We start from the raw sequence: 20,086 nt of genomic DNA on the forward strand, positions 1-20,086 counted from the left end.
ACAAAGCAAGCACTATTTAAGACCTTAACAGGAAAGCAGAGCTTAAAACAGACTTAGAGATGGTAATAATTGAACATTTGCACAGAAATTTGCATTCATAATTGGATTTGCAGTCCTGGTTGGCTGTGTTTGTGTGTTGGGAAAAACTGGACTGATTTCTGTGGAGTGACACTGGATTGTATATGGATGAATAACAACTAGGAGTAGGCCTATATGTAACCACAGGGAAAATGTGACTTCACTAAAGACCAAAGCAAGGTCTTCCCTTGTGCTAGTCCCAAATGGCCAGGAGTTCACGGTGCCATAGAAGAGAGCTGTTATGTTCACTCGGTTGTATCCACAGTATAGAGTTTTCTTCTTAGAGCATTGTCTGTGGTCACGCTCGTCTATGTGCGGGCTGATTGCCTTCCCCCAAAGTCTGAGCACGCTGTATGTCTAAGGACTCTTCTGTTAACTTGAGCTTCTGTAATAGTTTTGTACTGTGTGTTTTTCTCATAAATGAGAGTAGAAGGTGACCTGTGAAACCAATGAAAATGCTTGAGTCACAGCAAGGAAAATGAGAACAGAGTTAGTGTTTTGGGCTGGAAAGTTAACAGGAGCAACTTGAGCACATTCTCTGTCCTATGAGGCTGTCCTTAAACATAAGAGAAAGGGAACTTCAGTCCTGAACGTAAGTAAATCCTTTGAAAAAGACATTCCAAACAAAAAGTAGCAATGGGAAATGGTACTACAGGTAGCACATCTGTAGTGTTTGCTGCTCGTGGTAGGTCAGTTGTGGAGGCTGGACAAGATTTTTCTGTTGGACTAGATAACGTGCTAACTGCTGTTTGATCTTTTTCAGAGAACTGGTGTACCTGCTCCCAGATCAGCTTGATCTGAATTAACATCTCTATCTCAGCTCTTTAAATCAGGTTCTAATGAAGTAGGACACTTCAAGAAGAGTAATAAAGTAGTCAACAGACAAAATGAAGGGACAGTGTTCCGTGCCTCATACAGGTCGGACTAGGTGCAACATGCATCTTTTCTCTGCTTCTCTCAAAGAATTGTTTTTTGCTGAAGGGAAGTTATGGACAAGAAGATAGATTTAAAGTTTAGCTATACATCCTACAGGGCAAGGTGACTGAATTGTTGTTTTGGAAAATTTCTGGTAATTGAGTTCTGGATTGATAACAGATTTCATAATGATATTAGAAAATGGAGGAATAGATATTTTCCAGCCAGTATTTTTCACTTTGTAGCTACTGCTTTACTTCAAATTTGTGCTGACTTTAGAGACACAGCTTTCTTGAAATAAGCCAAGGAAAGCATTTAACATGATGCCTCTAATCTTGTATCTCATATGCAATAGTATTTTTTGTTAGATTTTGCAAAAATGAAGAGGGGAATAATTCAGTCCTGCAGGTGAGTTTGGTGAAAGATTTCAGTGAAGTTTCTGCATGTTATTTCTACGTCAGGGGTTTTGAGATGTACCAGTTACTTTCGGACAGTATGAGAGATGTTTTTATTGCAGATTAACACCCATGCACATACACTTGCTTGCTCCCTCCCTCCCCTTTGGCATGGCTTTGACACAACAAGAACCTGGGTTTGAACTTGCAGATCTCTAAAACCACCATGGAAGCTTTCTGCGCAGTACAACGGAAGAGCATTTTCAGGGCTGTGTGAAGTCAGACTTCAGCTGTCACGCTATTTGAGAGCCTTGTTGGTGTTTTATGTAGGGGAAAAACTCCTCTCGGCGGAATTAAAAATAATCTAAGATACCAGAAAAAACATGGTTGTTTGCTATAGTTTCCTTCCAAGCTATAGGAGAAAACATTACCTGAAAAATTGAATAAAAAAGCAATAGAAACAAAAGCCCTTTACACGGGAACCTCCATAAGTGTCAGAAGAATCAACATCTTAAGGCAGGGCTAGGAAGCCTCCGAGAAGCCTGTCTCTGCAGGAGGTCAGCCCCCGGGGGGCTGTGCAGCTCCCTCTCCTTGCCCCTGCTGTCTCTGTGCAGGCTTCGCCTTGACTTAAGAATTTTTAAAAGCTTTATCAGATTTCATTCTACAGAAAAGACACTGCATGTCTTTAAGCTTGCTTATAAGAAAGCAAAAAGGCTGAAGTATACTCACTAGTCTTTAAGTAGTTTAGTCACAATTTTATTTAAAAAGTCCAGACATTAATGTGCAAGCACAATTGCTTTCCTTACACAAATACCTTATTATTTTCTAACCATTAGCATAGCTGACAGTCCCATGATATGTGAATATTTTTACATATAAATATTAACAAATTTTTTCATAATGCACTGCATTAGTTTACCAAAGGAAAATACTGGGTAGGCTTTAATGGAAAAAAGCATAAATAATTGCAAAATTTCAGTGGAACTTCACATTTTATAGCAATATATAATCTGAATATACAGCAGCATTGCTATGTGATAATATTGCAGTTTAAATTTCTGATATCTTGGGACTTGCTGGAGATAGGCACAGGATATTTGGTGTTTATATTTGAATTGCTGTATAGTGACATACAGTAATAAAAGTCTGTGTATGTCCAGTTCCTAGCATGTATATATATAATTTTGCTACAGCTATATCTAATGTTGTGTGACTCTGCAAAGGCTGTGAGGGAAGCAGATGGGGCTTGTAGCCTAACCTGGCACAATTATACGTAAGCAGTGTCACGGCTGGTCTTGAGATAGAGTGTGCCAGAGTGGACATGTCACTGAGCAGCAGACCATCACGTGCTTCTACTGAGACTGAAGCTGTAACTATTCATAAGCTTGGGATTATAGCCAAAAATGGTCTTTATTCATGATTCTGAGTTAACTTGAAAGTGAAGAAAACTGCTGTTGGGGAGCAGTGGGGGATACAGATCACCCCATGGTTGCAGGCATGTGTGGTCCATGGTTTAGATCCACATGTGTGAGTTTGGCTCTGAGACGTTTGTGTGTAAGCACCTAAATAAAAGCTGTCTGGCTCCTGAGAGCGTGGAACTTCATTTTTGCTTCTTGATGCTCAGCACTTCCAAAGTTAATCTTCATTTAGAAGCTGACTTAAGGCACTCCAGTTTTCCCTTCAGATGCTTGTGCCCAGGTCCAATGTTGAGTTTATGCCAGTGGTAGAGTCTTTCACCCTTGCCTCAAAGTTGCCTGCTCACCAGTGAGCATGCTTTTAAAGTTTAATCCTTAATGTTAGCCACGCATGTTGTTGCTGGGCGTGCGTGCCTACGGCGTTTGGCAGGCCTGGGAAGGTGAACTGATGCTGGTGGTCGGGGCTGCAATGACTGGTCACGTGTGCCGTTCAGAGTTCTCTCCCTCCTGATGGATCAAGCATGTTAAAAGGCTGCTTATGACAGCAGTTAAGATACCCGTCTTGTTGAGAACTATCTTATGTTGTGAAAGCCTTCTAAGGATTATAATTCCTGCTTTGATGTTTTCCAGTGACAGCTTATCTGAACTTTGTTTTGATTAAATATTGTGATTCTGTAAAGTGCTTGGGAATATTATTTTTAAGAGACTGCAGTTTAATTATTGAATATTTCAAAGGGGAAATATTAAGGCAATTATTAAATTAGAGTTAATTATTAATCCCAGAGATAATTACCAAGGTTTGAGGCAATTTGTCTTCTATTTGGAATAGATTTTTCACTTGATTAAGCTGTATTTGTCACTTAGATCCATGGTTGTCTCTGCAAAGAACTTCATCATCTTGCAAAGTACAAAATGGTTCTTTGATGTTGACCATAAACACAAGGGGAACAGATTAATTGAATGCTGTGTAAAGGCATGTAGTCTTTCTGGAATACTGTCCTTTCTGCTGTCAAAGGCAAAGTTCACTTTGAATAAGTAGTAGTTCTGTCTCAGGCATGATAAAGGACATCTTATAAATGTAACAACAAAATAACTTAAATTTAATTTCACTTTGGAAAACAAATATTTTGAATGCTATATTGAATTTTATATGCACATACAATAGCATAATTAAATGCTTATAGCAATACTTAAAAATTGTAATGGCAAAAAGCAATATATGTGATCTCTGCTCTTAGGCAGAATTTATATTCTGTGTACAAGTATGAATCTTTTACAGCATATGCAATACTTGTAGACATTTTAACCCTTAAATTTATAGACTGAGAGTCTCAGTAATGGGGACATTAAATGTACATTAATATATTAATCTGGATTTTGTGATATACTGTGGTATGTGAAATATAAGCGATTTGTGAATGTTATGAATGTTTGTACATAAATGTGGTTGCAAATCTGAGAAATAGCTTTTTTGGGGTATGTGAGTCATGAATTCCAATTTAATTACTCTGGAAATGAAAGCGATAGTGATGTGCTTTAATGTGAAGTGGTTGCAGGCCAGCTGGGTTCTGCAGATACCTGGTTGGTATGCAGGATCTTCGAGAAACTCTTTTCTGTCAGCTGCGTGTTTTTTGATGAGGACTATAGAGGGAATGGAGGATATTCTCACTTTAATATTTTTCTGTCAAGGTAAAAATATATCCATGTTTTCCTGAAAGATGAGGGGTTCAATGAATCTAGTACGCAGAGAATGAACGTTCCCTGCTTCGTTCCCTAGTCATGAAAGAATTGACTTGACAGGAGAATACTTCTTGTGTTCAGTCACTTTTCATCTTGGAGTTCAAAGAGCATTATTCATCATCCCCCTTTCGGAAATTCGTAAAAGATGCTTAATTTTCTTTTCACCTTAATTTTATTCAGTATACCTACAGAAAACAGGATACTGTTTTTTTTTGGGGGGGGGGGGACCTGAGAAGTGAAACATTTCCTCTAGGAGCTGAAACAAATGCTGTTCATTAACTTACACTGAGCCAATCTGCGAGAGAGCCTCTCTTTGCTGATAGCCTTTATGAGAAAGTGCTGCAGACGTTCTCTGTGTTCAAGTAGCAGAGACATGGTATACCAGGAGCTCTGAATAAAAGGATTAGAGAAAACAGAATAGAGAAATTCAGCAAAAAGGTGGAATACTATTTATAATAGTTCTGGCATAACTACAGCTGCAAAGTGTGCCATAATACCTGAAGCTCCAGCCCATTTGATATTGTTTGTTTGCATAAGATACAAATCTCAGTTGTCTGTCTTTGCATGAAAGCAGGGTTTGAAACACTTCAGAGCTGAAATACTCTGTTGCCTTCACTGCTTTAAGCAGATGTGCCCAATGACCTGAAAGTCGGGCTGGGGTTTTGGGTCCGCCAGCCTTTCTCCCCCAGTCACAGCCGCACCCTAGGTTTGTGTAAGCATCTGTGATGAATCTCTCCTGTCACTAAATAAGCTTTGAGGAAGCTTTTTGCCTATTGCTTATCTCTAGATATAAGAGGAAGCGTGTCCCCCTTGAACCTGCAATCAGGAAACAATCCAGTTGTGTCCTTCCATCTGTGAATTATGCTTCAAATTGATTTGTCATGTGGGGCCCCTGTAAGGATCCCCTGCTGCAGCTGGCAAAACAGCAGTCAGATCCCTCTCGTAGCCTGGCACGGATGGTGCGTGCTGGGAAAAAGCCTCCGGACGCTTGCAGCAAAGTGAGGACAAGTCATGGACATCATACCAGAGCTAATGAAGGGGGACAACCCTGGCTGGAGTTAAGGTGTCCAAGAAGGCTGTAAACCCCAGTTAGGACCGGTGAAGTCTAGATCTCACTCTAGTCGGATGCAAGAGTCCCTCTGCCGAAATACTGCACTGGCAGAGAGCAGCAGCTCTGCCTGAAGGCTCAAGGGGAACGGAGTTGTGGGGCTGCCCATGGGGGCACTTTGAAATGTGCTGTGCCCTCCTGGACCCGGAGAAGTGCTGTGGGAGTCACGCACTGAACTGTGGAGAGATGGGCTGCAGGGAAGCATTTGGATTTATCTTTTTAACATATTTCTAGATTTTTTTTAAAAAGCTTTTTTTTTTTGTTCCTAAAAATAGGACTTACCTTATGTTCAAGGACATCTGAAGTTTGAAGCAATATATACCTGACTTCTTTATGTGCCTTTGAGTGTATATATTGTAGTAAGCTCTGTGATTAGGAGCATTTGTGACTTCATTTGAAAGTAGCTGAACAGCTCTGTTACAGATCATTAGCTCGGTATGTCCCTGAGATAGGCGCTATTTGCTTGTTTGCAAATATAGATGTTATGCTCCTTTAAAAGGGATGATGCACTCTGGATTTGGTGGAAACCACTGATGAATGGGAGGATGCTTTATCCTGAGAGCTTGCTCGAGTGACACAGCTGGAGGGGGAAGAGGTGCAAGAGCTCCTCTGGATGCAAGGTGGGACAGTGAAGGAGGAGCAGGGTCAGTAGAGAGGGAAATCACCAATTTCCATGGGTGACCCATGCCTCCAACTCTCTGCTTGGATCTTATTGTCCAGAGGTGACAAACATCACTAAGGGCAGGTGAAGCTTTAAAGGAAAGCAGTAAAGGAGCAATAATTCTGGAGGTATCTGAACAGGTTTTTACATTTTGTGGTGGCTGAAAAAAGCTTCTTGGATGTTAGTAACTAGATTATTTATCTGCGGAAAAAGGCATAGGTGAACATTTGTTGCAGCCTCACTATCTTGCCTGTATTTTCTTTAACACTTTTTTACAATGCCTTGAGCAAAAATGAACTCATTGTCCTTGCCTGGCAAACTTGTTAGCTGTTTGGCCTGTGACACCAGACTGTATAGTACATGTTAACTTTCAGACCGTTTTCTCCTGTATTGCAACTCACACTTGAGAGGCATTCCTGGTACAATTTGGAAAAGCTACCTTACAGTTTCTGTTTATATCTTTTCCTTAAAACTCTCTGCCTGCCTAAAAGCACTTTTTAATAATTGTTAAGGAAAATCCTTATCCTCCTGGCCAGGGCTCTTCACAGTTTGTGCTCTATGTGTATCCCATCATCTTTGGTTTCATACTTAGGATTATCAGGCAGGGAGGATGGTGTATTTGTTGCATGTCAGCTTTAACTTAAATATTGTGAGGCTTGACTCATCATACTTAAGCTCTTCCAAAATATGGAGGTTTGTATTTTTGTCTAGACTTAGCAAATGTTTCAGACTCTTCAGAATGTTTTTGCTCTCCAGAAGCATTGAGAGGTGCAGCAGAGTTTAAATGCTGCTCTATGTCATAGTCAGAATATTAGGGTAATCATTTAATGAGCTAGAATGGAGTTACTTAGTTACCTATGCTTAAGTCGCAGCCTCTGCTAATCACCACTGAAATTATTAAAATATTTAGGTCATGGATATAACTGATCAACTTGTTTTCCTCAAGAGCGGTGGAAATACTTAGCCAACCTTTTGCGTAATTAACATGGATGGATTAAACAACCTTTCAAAGGTCACTTAAAGAGAACAGTTTAACAAAGTTACCTGTACGAATATTAGACAGGGCTTTGACTCTACTCCTAGGGTGCTTCTATAGTCACACGTAATAATGATACTTAGCAGTCCTGTAAGCAGTCTACAGACAGTAACTAATTAAACCTTCCCTCGTCCTTAGGAGGAGGTAAATATTTGTCTCCTTTCATAGTTAAGGCAACATGAGATAAAACAACATAATGATAAATGAACAAAAAATGCTGTGGTGCCTGGCCATAGGTAAGCCTGAACAAAGAAGCTGGTGAAACTCCCACAGAGTCTAAATAGTGCAAGATCAGATCTCTAAAGACCTCTTTCTCCTGATTAGATATTGTTTAGATGTGTTAAGCTGCTCTTGCATGTGTCTCAAACAAGATTTGTGTAACAGAATGACTGTTGTTTTTGTAAATTATGGGCTTTAGAAGCCCTGTTTTTACTTTGCTACTTTTTCTTCTTCCTGCTTTAGAACAAATCTTAAATCTTGGACCTTCACTGGATGTGAATACACCTGATGCAGATTCAAGCAGTTCTGGCAGAGTAACTTTTAACCCCTGTAAGAGCAGTGCAGGTCCAGGTATGCTAGGTGTGGTGTGTGCTTGATGTGAGAACAAGCACCAAGAACCCAACAGGGGAGAAGCTGCGAGATTGCTGTGAGGGAGCTCTCAGGTTGCGGGTTTTTCCTCTGACCACCTAGCAATTTTATTATTGTTAATAAACCCTCTCTTGCAAATCTACTCTGAAATAAGGCCAAAATTTCATTCATCTGTGCTTGCTGCTTAAGGCTTTTTAGTTTCCCCACAGACATTTTGTGCTTTCCTGGCAACAGAGTATTGAGGAGAAATTGCCTCCAATCTTCTGTAGGACCGGGATACAGTAATGGCCTGTGCTTTGGTTGCTTTCTAACCGCCAGCTTATGAAAAATAATAAAGCTGAGGAAACAAATCAGAAATTAAATAGTTTATTCATATGTGCTGCCTTCCTTCCCATTTGTGCCCAGTTCATCCCACCTGCTGCTGACAAAGATTGCGCTGCTGCGAGTCGCCTCCGGGGCATCGCTGGTGTTCTCGCGCTACGGGCAAATATCGCTATCTGTTTTGAATGGCCTAAATGTGTTTTAAACAAGACGTTTCTGAATTTTTGCCGTGTAGCTCTGTATGGTGCCCCACAGAACACCAATTAAGAGTCTGCAGCATTTTCAAAGTGATTCATTGTAAAAACTTATTCCAAGTATAAATTTGACATGCAATGGCCAAAGCCATTCTTTTCTCTATCCGTTTTTCCCATTTTTCTCCTTTTTCCTTTTTTTCCCCTGTTGTCTTTTGTCATCTTGGAAAACAGTATTTGATGCTCTGCTTGCTAAACTTAGATAAAATATTGCCCTACATAAGATGAGAGAGCAAGGCAAAGGCGCGGTTGTGTCATAGCTGTGCAAAGGCTCGGTAATGGCTCTGACACGGTCCTGTGAGACAGAATGCAAAGCAGGAATTTGAGTATTGAAAAACTTATGAAGTAGACGCATACTGTTTTGAGGAATACTAGTATTGTCAGCTATGGGCTGCAACCTTAGCTGCTCTGAAAGGCAGTGTCTTCCTCATATCGTTAGTCGGAAGACTTTCATGCTTTTTGTAGGATAGACTGAGGGGAGATGTAATTTGGTCAAATACAGCTTGAGTTTTTCTGATCGTAAGTACAGCTGAGAGCGATGCTAGCCTGTGCAGTAGCCATTTCATTGCACACTTACCCTAATGGAATTTGTTGCTGTGTTTTCATTTGAGGTCTGCAGCACATCTGTAATGTAGGATGAAAATTATTGTGCCAAAAATACATGCGTATTTCAGCAGGTGAGATCTTTCTAAAGTTGCTCAGAGTTCAGCCCTCTGCAGTCCTATGGTAGCTGTGAAGGTAACTTGTTTTTCTGGAAATCTGAGAACTGAATCCTGATACAGGGGGAAAAGACCCTTCTTTAGGCTACCAAATCTGACTGGAAGTGTTAGCAGCTGTGGCCAGGCTGAGAGGAAAACTTAACAAATGGACCATCCAAGTGTGGGAAAACCAAAAGGCAAGCAGCAGAGGTTAGTGAGAGAATGAAATAAGTAGAAGGTTATGTGAAAGGAGATGTGACTTTCTAGGGTTTTTTCTGATTTGGAGTATGCAGAAAAGAGTTGGGTAAAATTGTTCACAACTGGTAGTTAAAGTGAGCTGTAGTTTTCTAAGAGCAGCTGAGGATGCAACCAGAGTTCTGGTTTGGAAGATATGGGTCATGCAAAAGGTAGAAGAAAAGCTTTTGTTGATACCATTTTAAGTTAAGGACTCTTGCTTAAAGGTGCCCATCAGATGCTCTCCCAAAGGTGCCTGGTTTGAGACTAGATGCTGCTGCCTACCTTGAACAGTTCAAGGGACAGTGATTTGGCCCACTATCCATACTTTTGAAAAGGGTTGCTGATTTCTGAACTGTGCTAATCAACCTTGCTACCACTCCAGTGGCAGTGTGCAAATCGCAGTCCATGGGTTACTGCAAGATATTGCTTCCTGATTTGTCTGGTTCTCATTACTAGTGAATACCTGTGTAAAAAAAGCTGTGAAGGTCTAGAGGAGCTAGGGTAGCTCTCTGCCATAGGCATGCTGGCTAACAAGAACTGGCCTAGATGAGCTCTCTGGGGGTGCTGGACAGTATCCAGAGGAGGGCAAAGGGAGCAAATGCATGTTGCTGACTTCCCGGGAGGCTGTGGGAGAGGGTATGTGGTGAACAGTGATAGGTAGAAGCAAAGTGATTCCATTTTATCAACATTTAAATAAATGCCAGGCAGAGCAGATAAAATGTAACATTTTTCCTGAGGTTACTTATCCCATTTAATTTCCATACTGTTGTTCTATGGTAATTTGTATGTTCATGAATTAAGATTGATATCTTTGTGATAGCATCTCTAAAATTTAGTCTGTGTACCAAAAGAAAATCCTAAAGACCCTTGGCCTGCAACAAGATAGGATAAATATATTTAAAATAAATCAAGTACTTTACTCCAACAGCAGCAAAATAGAAAGGTGTAGAGTCAGACAGAGGGAGCACAGGTGCAAATGGAGCTTATAAAGTGGGATATTTTAATGGCATACCATACATCTGCTGTAAATATTTTATGTGCTTTATTATAGTAGCACTGCTAAGCTTATTATATGCACCTCATAACCAAGTTCTGCTCTGGAATCTGCAGTGCAGGGTCTCTGATTTCATCCATATTCTAAATTAACTCACTTGTACCACTTCTGAAAGCACAAGTGTCAGTATACATCTTTGGGAGAATAATTCTCTGGGAGAACGGAGTTTGAGTGAAGTGAGAAACATTAAAAAACAACATCCTCACTTTATACCTTGGATTCTTGTGTTGGTTTTTTTTGCTTGTAATCATATGTGTTGTAGGCAATAAATACTATAATCGGAGGTCCAGGGTTGGTGACATCTGGTTTCAACACTTCCTTCATGATTGAAAAGATAACTGGCATTCATTGTCAAAACAGTTACTGCTAATATCTGTAGAGGACTGTCATATTTGGCTTTTTGCTAGTGTTCTTCAACATATCTGAAATGTCTCCTGCTTTCTATTAAAGCTCCTCACATAGAGTCTTTGCATACATACTTCTTTGTAGACTTCAGATATGCGAAGAATGTAGCAGCATTTTCTGTGGCTGGATAATTTGGATTTCTACTTCCTATGACTTATGCTTGTTGACTTCAAATGCTCGCCCCACCAAAAAGCTGCAGCATAAAGCTATTAATGTCAGGCAGCTCTTTTTTTACATGACTCTGTAACTGTGTAAAAGACTGTAGAGGGCTGCAAAAGCAGAAGGCTGAAAAGAAATTGCTGATGCTCCTTGGCATGACCAAGGACTGGGATCCTGGGAAATGGGCTTTGCAGAAGTGATTGCAGTTACCACTTGCATGATGTTCAATATCTTGTTCTCAAGTTGGCTTTAAATTATAAAATAGTATCTTTGTGTTTTTTATTTCTGATGTTTCTCATATCTTGTTTTATTAAGTAAGGTTTTAATGGATCAAAACTCTTCTGCTTGTGGTGGTTAAAGACAGCTTAACTTTCTTTCTCATGGAATCATTTCATAGGGTTTAAAAATGCAGCTTAATAAAAGCAAGCTATGACACTCTTGGCCCCCCTGCTCTCAGCTCTGTCATGTTGCGAGCTGGCATCACACCGCAGGTATATTGTTTGCTCAGGGTCCATTTCCAGCTCGTGTTTCTGGGAGGATGAAGGTAGATGTCTCATTTAAACAGTGCAGGGTACTACGAGGATGCATCTTACAGCTGAGCTGTTTCAGTGAATGTGCTGGTCTCAGGGACACAATTTTTTCTCTAGCTCTTTTGCTCTGCGTATGTGCTCTTACAAAGGCAACATTCATTATAATGTGTCTTTTGGTCATTTCTCTGTGGGGGGGAAAATGTATAACAGTAGGTGCTCACAGTGCAGTAAATTAGATAGCATGGATTTTTCCAGAGAAGAGAATATAGATTTTAATACTGTTTACGCTTCCTTGTGTGTGATTTAGATTTCAGATTGAATAAATGAAAATAGTGGAGGAAGGTATTTGTTTCATTTTATGTATGCTGTGTAAACTTCCTCCTTCTAAGCATGTGGTAAACATCTAGAAGAATTTATTATATCTAATGAATTGAAAAAGTATTTCAGGCATCCAAAAGAGCAAAGGAAAAAGAAAATAGAGGCTGTAAGGAATCTAGCTATAGAAGTCTGTGTAGTCTGTCTAAATTGTGCAATTTTCAGTGACCTCTGGGTAGATAAAGAATTTATGGGTGTCCTTAATGCAATGTCTTGTTCTGTCTCTGACCTTAGCAATGTTACAAAGTCCAAAATTTGCCACGGTTAGAAAACTCTTCCAATGCATTAGCCACAAAAATGTTTTTCTTCATGCTTGTTTTGCTTTCCTTTTTTTTGTTTTTGTGTTTTTCAGATCACTGAAGGAAAGTTGTGTTCCTTACAGTATACTTGTTCAGGGCAATGTTAAATGTACAATGTATACGTACAGAGGGTATAATTAGAAGTAATGGAATGGAAGAACAAATCAACTTCAGACTGTTCTTGCTGTGAGGTCTATTAGAAAAGTCTCATCCTTTGTGCTGCTTTCCCTTGACTGAACACAGCACTAGAGACAGTATTAAATTGTGTCCTTGTGCTTTGGAAGGAAGGACTGAAAGAATGGTATGGCAGAAAGATGGATCAAACACTCTCAGATCTCTAATTTCTGCCTCTCAGAGGAGTCAGCTATTTGCCTCCCACTGTAAAAATACTGTCATCGTTACCTTTCTGACAATTCTTGTGTTGGTATGGAGGTCTCATGAGGTGATGCTAGTCTCTGAATCCTGCAAGGGGTGAGCAACCCATAAATCTCTGTAGAGACATGCTAAATGTAGAAGTTCCTCAGCTCCACCTGGGAAAAAGCACAGTGCAATTATGTAGGCTCAAATGCAAGACGTCGCTGGAAACAACAGCATGAAAGCAGGATGTTTGACCTCTTGTGACTTGGTATTCATCATAGGCTGACTGAGTCTTTTTTAATTTCTCAAAGTTGGTGGATTTGTCCCATGTAGGGAAAATACTGGGTAGGATCAAACGGCACTTACTCTGTCTAAAAGTGGTATGGACTTAACACATCAGAGTTTGTACTGTAGTAACTTTTAATTTGAAACTCATGACAGGTTATATTCAGCTCCTGGTTAATCAAGGACACCTCCCACTCACTCCAGTTGTTTTGCCCCTGCTTACCAGTTGGCTTCATGAATGAAAACTAAGGATGAAGTGCTTTGATCTGGTTAGATATTGCCTACAATGCCCCTAAGAACATGCCTGTGGAGAAAAAGCATGTTTCTGCTTTTGAGTCATTTCTGTCAGTTCCCAGAAAACTGAAGCCCATGACTTTATCTGTCCATAAATCTGACAGCCTCAGCATGAGTTTCTGCTACCAGCAGTGTCTGCCGATGCGGAGACTTATTCGTCATAGAGCAGGAGTGTATCTGTGGCGATTAATTTTGATCTGCATGTTCATTTGACCTTTTGCCTCTTCAGATCTGTTAACAAAACTGTAAATTATGGTCATCAGTAAGTGATGTGTATACACCTCTGCTAGGAACTGGACTAAACCTACAATCCCTTTTAAATCACAAGAAATCGGTTGGATGGTTGCAACATTCAGTGATCAACACAGACAAGTTCAACCTGGTGGTCTTGAAAGTGGATAAAGGGTTTAGACTTCATTAGCCTTTTCTGGCAAAGGCAGATGCCAGCACCTGTATTGCTGGGTTTGTTTTCTTGTTTCTTTAGTCATGAACTGTTAGAGTACTCTTCTGTCTAGATAGATTTTGGATAGAAGCTGTTCGTATGACAGCAATTTGGAAGCAAAAAATTTCCAGTTCTTGTGCCTGAAGGATTGAAGGCAGGAATGCCACAAGGCTAGCCCATTAAATTCAGATACTATTGTTGGTCCCTCTGTGGCTTGTGTTTTACAGGTGGCTGAAGACTTGGCTTTATAGGTATTTAAGTCAGGCTGCTCTACTTTTGAAATCCAGGGCTTTTGCTCACTCTTGGTTTCTTCATTCCTTCCTCTTACTTATTTATTTTTTAGTTTTCTTGCTAACATCCTTTTGTGCCCCCAGTTTATGCACACATCATATATCACCCCATGTCACTTTCTAGGCTCAGTTCATGCTAGACAGATAAAAATACTTTTTTTTGATATCATGTTTCAAAGTACAATCTAAAGCAAAGGTAATAATGTGCTTTATTCATATTTTGAATGTTTGTGGAAGTGTTTGTTTTACAGAAATGTAATGTCACATCAGAAACATGCATGTCTTCCAAATAAGCAGAAAAAACATCAGTACTGCTTACTATGAAGAGGGATTTGAAAAACAGCTTTTCAGTTGTGCGCTCTGCGTATAGTTTAAAGGCAGTTAGCTAGTCAAGGGAGAATAGGAAACTGTTACCTCAGCATATTTGCATTATTCACTATGATGAATGCTTAATCGTGAGAGGATGCCCAGCATCCCTGGGAAAGCAAATAACAGCGTTATGAGCTTAGAAGAACTAGAAGAATAATTGCTTACCTAACATTCACGTACTGCCTTTCATTTGAAATGTTTTACAGGCATCAATTACTCTTCACAGGACATCTGGCATGTACATTATTCTAACTATGAAACAGGAGAGGACAAAAAAGAGAAATATGGGGCTTTACTTAGTATTAAGTATTATCTGCATGTTCTTCATTCTCCTGTCTGAGGCTTTGCGTGAGGGACAGCCTGAGTGACGTAAACTTGGGTAGTTACATTGGGGCCAAATTTCTAATAGCAGTGAAGTGGGAGGAAGCAGCTATGGAGCTATCACAAGCTGCCCAGAAGTCCATCTTCCCAAAGGAAATGATGGACATTGAGCAGGAATCTGCTCTGCTGACAGGAAAGAAGAGGCGTGGGAAGCTTTTGAAACAAAAAACAATAGGAGGGAAAAGAAGAGAGCGTGACAGAGCAAAGACTTCTGCAGAGAATTAAAAAGTTCAGCTGAACTACACTACCAAAAGCAACGCAATGATTAAGACTTTGCCATTTTGGATTTCTGTTATTCTGGACCTCCCAGCTTTGCTAAGTGACTCGCCCAGACCAAAGGGTCTAAACCTTAAGATGACAAAGCCTGCTGGCACTGCAGAGCTCGGCGCTGGCAGAGGGCAGATGTGGACTCCTGTGCTGGTCAGCACCTTGGGGTAATGGGGAGAGCAGAAATCAGCCAGGCTGAAGTCCTCAAAATCTATCTTTTGAAGCTCTAGTGTTTTAGTATTGATCAGTGTTAGTTAAAAAGAGTAAGCAGTCCAATTTTTGTAGTCCTGATTTAATTCTTCCTAAGTTCAGAAGTGTTCCTATTAAAGACATGGTCTCTGCCATTTTTGCATCATTTTCTGCTAACGCTGTCTCTCAAATCCTATCAAACTGTCAAAGATCTCAAGTTATTTGAGATTTTGGGTAGGAAAGACTAAAGCATATGCTTGGATTAAGCCATTCACTTAGATGCTAAAATTAAGTAAGTGCTTCAAGTGACTGTGAATTGTTCTGATAGAGAGCAGCGATGTAATGTAGTTCATATGCCATGCACTGAAAGTCATGACCAAGTGCAGTGGTTCTGGTCTGATGCAGATGGGAAAAGAAACAGTATATACTAGAAAGTCTGAGCAAACCTGGTTTTAGATTTGCAAGAAACTTCCATCTTTATCATCCATAACTGCTCATAATGGTTAACGCTAGGACAAAAAAGGAGAATGTATGTGCTGTTTGTTGTAAAGTATGGCCTACAGTCAAATGGAAAGGCATTTCTATATTTGTAACTTTTTGCTTACTATTAATGTGCTATAACTTCCTTGCAAGGATATAACCTTAGAAAAAAGCGTTTGCTGATGCCTCTGCAGAGAATGGAAGCAGTGCAGTAGGACACATCTGCAGTGTACATCTTTACTGTAGGCTCTTGTGGCTTGAATTTATTTGCAAGCCCAAAGCTTATCCTCTCCCTGTTCTTGCCAGCAGGTCAGCCAGTGTTTCCAGAAATTTGTCTAGTTTGTTAACTGATTTTCCAAGTCAAATCATGTACAGAAGATTTAGTGCATATGAAAATCAGATTGTGGAAGGGAAGGGAGAATGAGTCAGCTTGCAGCCTAAACTGCCAAAACAAGATGCTGCTTACAGAAGATCACAGCAATGTGGTTGGACGTGATTTCTAGGTCTCCACTTGTTCTCCCTTCACGGGGCTGAAACAGGCTTCAGGGCTTTGCTGGGTCTGTGGACGCTGATCCTTCTTTAGTCTGGGGAGTGGAGAGGCTCCAAACACAACCCATACTGTGATATTACAGGTGACTGTACATATTTGCACTTTTCTCTTTTAATAGTTCCATGACCATTAATGGTGAGGTCATGATAATGATGGTTTATGAATTATGACTGCTTGGGGTATGAATTAGCTGCTCCTTGAGAAGAGTGAAGAATCTCGTGCTTCTAAAAGTGTTCTTCCTGCGTTCTTTCCTTCATTTTGTGTCACTTTCTTTGGAACTACATTAAAAGGATGACTGAGAAAAAGGGCTTTATGATAGAAACCAATATCACAGATGTATTTGTTTATAAGCCCTGATTATATAAATGACACTTTCATTTAAGGAATATTTTGTGTGTCTGTTTAAGGAGCTATTTGAGTTACTTCACTAGTCATAAAACAGAATCCTCTTTCTTCTGAGGAACTTGTCACAACTTGTCTTAAATTACATGTGCAGTTTAGGTAATGTCAATACCCTGCAGAGATGTCTGTCTTACCAATCTGTATTGTGCAGCTCAGCATCATGTCATGTGGACGGTGGTGTTTGCTGTCAGCATATATCAGCTGAAGTAGCATTTACAAGGATGCATTTAGCATATTCAGGATTTTTAATAAATCTACCTCGTGTGCTTCAGATGGCAAGAATTTTCATTAGAAAAATAATGTTTAAATGTTATATGCAAGTCTGCCCTCTTATTTATCTCCTGGCCTAGTTTTTGCATGGAAGTCTTGCTGGGCAATGATCACTGCTTAAACTTCCTAAGTGGCTTGGAGGACTCTGTCACTGGACGGATAACAAGTTGATGTGCTTCCCCCCCTGCTTTCTAGTGTTTCTTTCTTAACACAACTTAAAGTTAATTTGGGTGCAGTGGAATCTGCGGAGTAAATCGGGCTCTGACTTGCTGCTGTGTAGTTTTTGATCCCGTTTGTTCAAACACAGTCAACTTTCAGAGGCAATGCACAAAACTGAGGTCCTGCCTGCTTTTCACAAGATCCCCCATTTTAGTCATGTACATGACACACAATATGCAGAGAGGTTGTTTCTGTGCTTAAGTTAGAGATAAATGCATGAATTTAAGGCCAAATTGATCTGCCTTTGAAAGCTACAGAGCAGAGTGCAACATACTGTTGTCATCCTCTGCGAAGGAACTGCATCTCATTTAGCTTTTCATCTTGCTATTGAAATCCCAGTGTGATTTTTATTTCCATCTGCAGAGAGCTTTGATGTATCCTGACTCTCCGTGCAAGGAAAGGAAAGAACTTCTTGCATTGTAGGATGTCTCTGTCATCAGCTTAAAAGATAGTTTGTGTCCAGAAGTTGTTATGTATGCAATGAACCTCATTAAAAGCTATTAGCAATGTTTGGAGCTTAGTCCACAGGGGCTATTCATACAACTTCCATTAACCTTTACCTGAGTGGGGAGGGCAAGGCTGTTACTGCGTGCCTAAGCAGAAGTTACGTTTACTCCTGTGGTCTGTATCCATCTACTGCTGTGAGAAGAAATAGGCTGTCAGGCTATTTTTCTGTATGGCATCAATCTATGCATGGGGAAAAGATGTAATGCTCCTTTTCAAAGGAGGAAACCAGTTTTTTTTCTTTTTGCTTGGGTTATGTGTTTCAGAAAATGCCACTGTTCTAATTTAAACTGGGATTGTGAGAACTGCCTTGTTTCCCTTCTCCTTTAAGATTACTTGCAAAGAACAACTTTATTAAATATTCTCTGCGTTGCTATAAAACTGACAGGAGAACTCCCTTGCAGCCAAGGCAGATCAGATATGGATATTATTAATGACGAGGGAGAATTTCAAAGGCATAAAAGACAGCTAAGTATGAAGCACTATTTGACTTTTGAATGTGTGTGCGACATACTTCAGCGTGTCTGGAGAGGACCGGGCGACCTGGCCAGACCTCCGTGCTGCAGCCACTGGACTGCTCGTGGTGCCTGAAATGACTCAGGCTCTTCATGTCTCTTCACCTTATATTCCTTAGAGCTATTGATGTCCAAGATCAGGTTTTGTGCTACAGGGAGACACACTGGAAGACTGAAGAACAGTAATAACACAGTACAATTCAGTTTCAGAAGTATCCTATTGCAGGAGGCTTTACAGGAGGCTCAGGAGACAGAGCACCGGCCCTGGTGTCTCCAGTAGCAAGTTCAGACAGTCCCGAACTGACACTGGGCCTCCGGGAGGGAGCACGGAGCTGTGCGCGGGCCACCTAACACAGCCGGGGCCATGTCCCCACAACGTGCCCGTTGGTGGCCTGGCTGGTGGGGGGAGCACGTGGTGCTCTGCTGTGCCACACGATCAAGGGGGCTGCGGTATCTGCCCTCTTGGCAGCTCCACCTCCTGCTCTGCTTTGCAATACAGGTGTGTCCACAGATATCTAAATCTGTGAAATTGCGTAGAGCTTTCTTTCCCCAATGCCTGCATCATTTTGAAAAGGGGGATTTAAGTGCTGTAGTAGTTCTGAAAATTATGTATAGTCCTCACATTAAGGATATTTCATTTAGAATTCAAAAGGCAAACTTTGCTTTCACTTACCGGTGTAATACTTGCATGTGTAGCTATAAATTCAGTTTGACCCAGTATGTGAGTTTCAAAACTATTAGGCCTATCTATTTAAAATATGCTGACTGATTTTTTCACAGATCACTAGGAAGCTTCTGCTCTGATGCTGTGTCAAAGCATATTTTCAAGGAACAAATCAAAAAATCCTCAGCAGTGCATTGCATGAAATAATAATTTGAAGAGCTAAAGCCTTATACCATGATGCTTTACAATCCTGTCTCAATATATTTCTCTGAGTAAATACTCCTCCAAAAGGCTTGTCGCTGTTATATTTGGTTATAATGCTTTATAATTACAAAAGTGTAATCAGTAAAATGTCTTAAGCAGTTCCTGAGTAGAGAAAACTATTAATGTGTGAGATGTCTAATATGTAGATATATTTTGAACCATTTCCTCAGTGAAGAGCAATAATTTCTTTATGAAGTTAAATTCTAAGATGTTACTGGTTAATAACTTTCCTATTTTACTAGCTGGCTTCCATGAAGTTACCTGGGAATTTCCATGTTATGGCAAAGATGCTTTTGTGATATACTGATATGTCCCTCTGCCCTGTGCGAGGGTGATGGAAGGGACTGTGCCATCTACTCATACATAGCCATATACGTGACAAGTAGTGAAGAATTTTACTATTCTTCCTGGAGCGCATGCTCTCATGGTGTGTTTTACAACTACAAAACAATGACACTTCTAATTAGGAGCTAGTAATGATTAAGCTCCACATCACCATTATTATTTCTGTTTCACTAAAGCCCAACTTGCAAATTCTTGTGGTTTCCATCAGGCAGGACCGCTTCAGGCACCTAACGCGTCCTGGGTAGACACTGGGGTCTGTGGTACTTAGTGTGCTGGGGTGAAATTTCGGAAAGATGTGAACAATAGCTGAAACAAAGCATTTATTTAGCAAGACGAGATTTATTTTTTGTTCTTCCTGTCATGGCACTCCTACACCTTTCCTCTTCTTTGATTTAGACAGTTGGGAGGATTGGTAGTGCTGCAGTTACGTTATAGGTCAACCTTCAGTTGATGAAACTCAGTATAATTTTGTAAAATTCAGTAGAGAGATTAACTTCTGTATGCTTCCACTGGTGTAAATGGATGGAGTTCACGCAGAATGGGCAGCATGCCAAATGCTGTCTATTGTTTGATATCAAGCAGGAGTTGAGTTTAAAACTGGTGATAGTGTGTATATAACTCAAATTACACGTAATATCCTTAAGAGATGTTTTAGGAGCCCTAATTTAATTTCCTAGCAAACTTAAAATGGTATACTTCTAAGACAGAGATTTTCTTTTACTGGTAATAGACCT

This window comes from Dromaius novaehollandiae, chromosome 12 (assembly GCF_036370855.1).
Source record: "Dromaius novaehollandiae isolate bDroNov1 chromosome 12, bDroNov1.hap1, whole genome shotgun sequence".
Taxonomy (NCBI): domain Eukaryota; kingdom Metazoa; phylum Chordata; class Aves; order Casuariiformes; family Dromaiidae; genus Dromaius; species Dromaius novaehollandiae.